Consider the following 3,264-nt stretch of genomic DNA (forward strand, 5'->3'; position numbering starts at 1 on the left):
ACTCCCCTGAAGACCTGTAAAATATAAATATTTCGTTTTAAATACCACAGGAGAGCAAGAGATGTATTCCGCAGCGGCGATCTCGCGGAAATTCCTCGTCGTTACTTACTCTACCTGAAATCTCTATAATCTTTACTGGTTACGCGCATAGTTCGGCACAACTGTGTGCTATGTTGTCTGATGAGTCTGGATGATAGGTCCTTCACCTCCGAGCGATCTAGATCTCGTAATATCTGTACGTGATAAGTAACTAATTTTGGTATGGGGATATACACAACTTGAATACTTGATGTTAGTTATTGGATTGTATTTTGCACAAAAAAACATTTGAACATTTACTTTATACCATAATGGCGTCTTGCAACAATGCAATTTCTCTCCTCCTCTCACGCGTCTGATCTCTCCATTTCTCTCACACAGAGCCTCTAAAACAAAGTCTTCGGTTCAGTAAGACACAGAGATGCGTTCGTAGTACGGAACTTCCTATTCTCGTAGTCGGTATATGCTGTTCACCACAATATCAAATCGTCGCCATTAAGCGAAAGTGAACTGTCTTTACTTAAATAGGTATGTCCGAGTAAACAGATCCACTGTGCTCTCGGTGGCTCAGATGGATAGAGCATCTGTCATGTAAGCAGGAGATCCCGGGTTCGAGTCCCGGTCGGGGCACACATCAAAACCTGGAAACTGTCTACGAACAGGTCTCCGACCATGAGCCAGTACTTTTGCACCTCACGGATTCTGCCCCTTCATTTGATGCTCGTTCCACTGTGACCCTCACCAGTTGGGACAAGTTTGCCAGGATACTTAATAACACCAATCGACACGACCTCGATTTGACAACATCGGCCAATATGGTCCGTGCCGTGGATTACCTTACCACCAAAATACAGAAAGCACTGAAACTCTCCACCTCCACTGCACCTCGGAATTTAACCCCCTGGACGATTTGCCTCCCCTGTTATGGGAGCTGAAGGTGAAAAAGAACCGCTACCGCCGACGGTGGAAGCAGTTTCGCGATCCTCAGGACAAACGCCAAATGAGATGCCTCCAGCGCGAATTCTGCCACCGGCTCGCCGACTGGATGTCCGAAAAATGGGAGGACAGTATGTCCGCTTTCCTCCCCACCAAAAGTTTGACTGGGCTGTCGTTCGCACCCTGCAGCGTTCTATTCCAGCGACTGCCCATCCTATTCGCACAGGAGCGGGCTTGTCGTATGATACCCTCCAAATTGTGGAAACGCGCATGCATTCGAGGCCCAAACCCGCCCCCTTGTCCAGGACTTTTCTCCGGACGAACATGAAACCCTGGCAGCTGTTGCTGCTTTCCGCAACCATCCACCCCAGTCTGCCCCCCTCCTTACGTCCATGGCAGAAATTCAGCGTGTCATTCGACGGAAACGTGGCCGGTTGGCCCCTGGATTGGACGGAATTTTAAATGAAATCTTTGCCACGTTCCCCTCACGCCACTCATCTTGTTTACCAAGATTTTAAACTGTTGTCTCACATCTGGCCTTTTCCCCCTCAGTGGAAGCAGGCCAAGCTGACTGCGATCCCCAAGAGGTTCAAGGACCCTACGGTCACCATCAACAACAGGCCCATCAGTCTCCTAAATACTATGGCGAAGGTCCTTGAATCTGTGATACTTCACCGACTTTCACAACCTCTTGCGGCGGCTGGGACGATCCGTCCTGAAAAGTTTGGATTCACTTCGCACCTCTCTGTCGAACTTCAAGTCCCACGGATCACTGAACGCGTCAGCAACGGCTTCAACACCGCCAAGTCGACAGCTGCCGTTTTTCTGGACTTGCAGAACGCCTACCACAAGATATGGCTAGACAACCTAGTTACACAAGATGCTGACGCGCACCCCTATACAGGATATTTATGTCAAGATCGTGGCTGACTTCCTTCGCGGTTGGACTTTCCTGGTGGCTCAACGGGGAATGCGTTCCGGCATTCGCCAATTATCGTCAGGCAATCCACAAGGATCGGTGTTATCTCCCATCCTTTTTAATGTCTATGTAAATGATATGCCAGTCATCCCCGCGTGCCACCTTGCACAATACGCTGACGACACAGCACTATATACCACTGGCTGCATTATTGACACCGTCGTCGCCCGCCTCCAGCGACACGTGGACGCCATAATCACCTGGTGCCGGACAAACAAAATAGCTCTCAATGCCGCCAAAACTACTGCAGTCTATTTCACAAAACGGCGTCCAGTCCTCTGCCACAATATTTCGATTGCTGGCGTGCAGGTGCCATGGTCCCCGACAGCCACCTATCTCGGGGTCCAAATGGACCACAAGTTGCTCTTCCACTGTCATGCGGAGTATGTCGCCAACAAGGGGCAAAAGCTGACCAGGGCTTTGTACCCATTCTTCCTCAGTAGGGAACTTAAACTTTATACCAAGCACCGCATCTACCAAACAGTTATCGTGCCTGCCCTCACGTATGGCTCTGCTGCATGGGCCACGATTAGCATCACCAGGATGCGGACGTTGCAGCACCTACAGAAAAAGGTGGTCAGGTGGGATCTGCGCCTCCCACCACTCAAGAGAATCGTCACTCTCCACGAGGAAGCGGATATCGTCCCTCTCAAGACGGCCGTACGCAACAACGTGCGGCGGCTCTATAACAAAGTGGATGCCCTTTGGGACACTGTCCATGGGTTACGCCAAGTTGGGACCACACTTCCACGCCGCTGGATCGACATCCTAGAGGAATTGGATTCCGACCATGGCTAACGATAAGCCTTGCACGCCCACCACGGATGCATCCTTGTACGTCCAATACTGTCCCACCCTACCTGCCCACGTTGGGATAAATTTTTCTGCCTGATTGATGTAGTACTGTCACCGTCGGAGGGTGGTACGCGATTCCAGTCCCACCGCCCACCTCCAAAGTGTATGGCAGTGACGCAGTATCACTGCCCTGTGGATAAATTTACTGCCTCACCAACATACACCGCAAAAGACCGGTGATGTGGTATTGTAACATATCACAAAAAAGGCGAATGCCATATCGTTACAAACAGCTAAGAATTTTGATTGTGTTTCATTTTGCACTCAATTTTAAGCGAAATTGATGTATTCCAGTTTTTTAGATTTTGCGCATCATTTTAAGCGATATTGATGTATTCCAATTTTTGGTTGAAGAGCAGTACAAGCTATATGCTTCTCTGATGAACTGAACTTTATCAAAACTCATAAGGAAGAGTTTATGAATAAATATTTAAGGGTAGTGAAGTTCGATTTGT

At 49.0% G+C, this 3,264-nt stretch overlaps 1 non-coding gene across 1 annotated transcript; it reads left to right on the plus strand.

The window, feature by feature from the left end:
• Positions 1–594: 594 nt before the first annotated feature.
• On the plus strand, positions 595–669 carry Trnat-ugu (transfer RNA threonine (anticodon UGU)). The gene has a single exon. It is a non-coding gene; the product is annotated as a tRNA-Thr (tRNA).
• The last annotated feature ends 2,595 nt before the right edge of the window (positions 670–3,264 follow it).

This window comes from Schistocerca gregaria, chromosome 6 (genome assembly GCF_023897955.1).
Source record: "Schistocerca gregaria isolate iqSchGreg1 chromosome 6, iqSchGreg1.2, whole genome shotgun sequence".
NCBI classification, from domain to species: domain Eukaryota; kingdom Metazoa; phylum Arthropoda; class Insecta; order Orthoptera; family Acrididae; genus Schistocerca; species Schistocerca gregaria.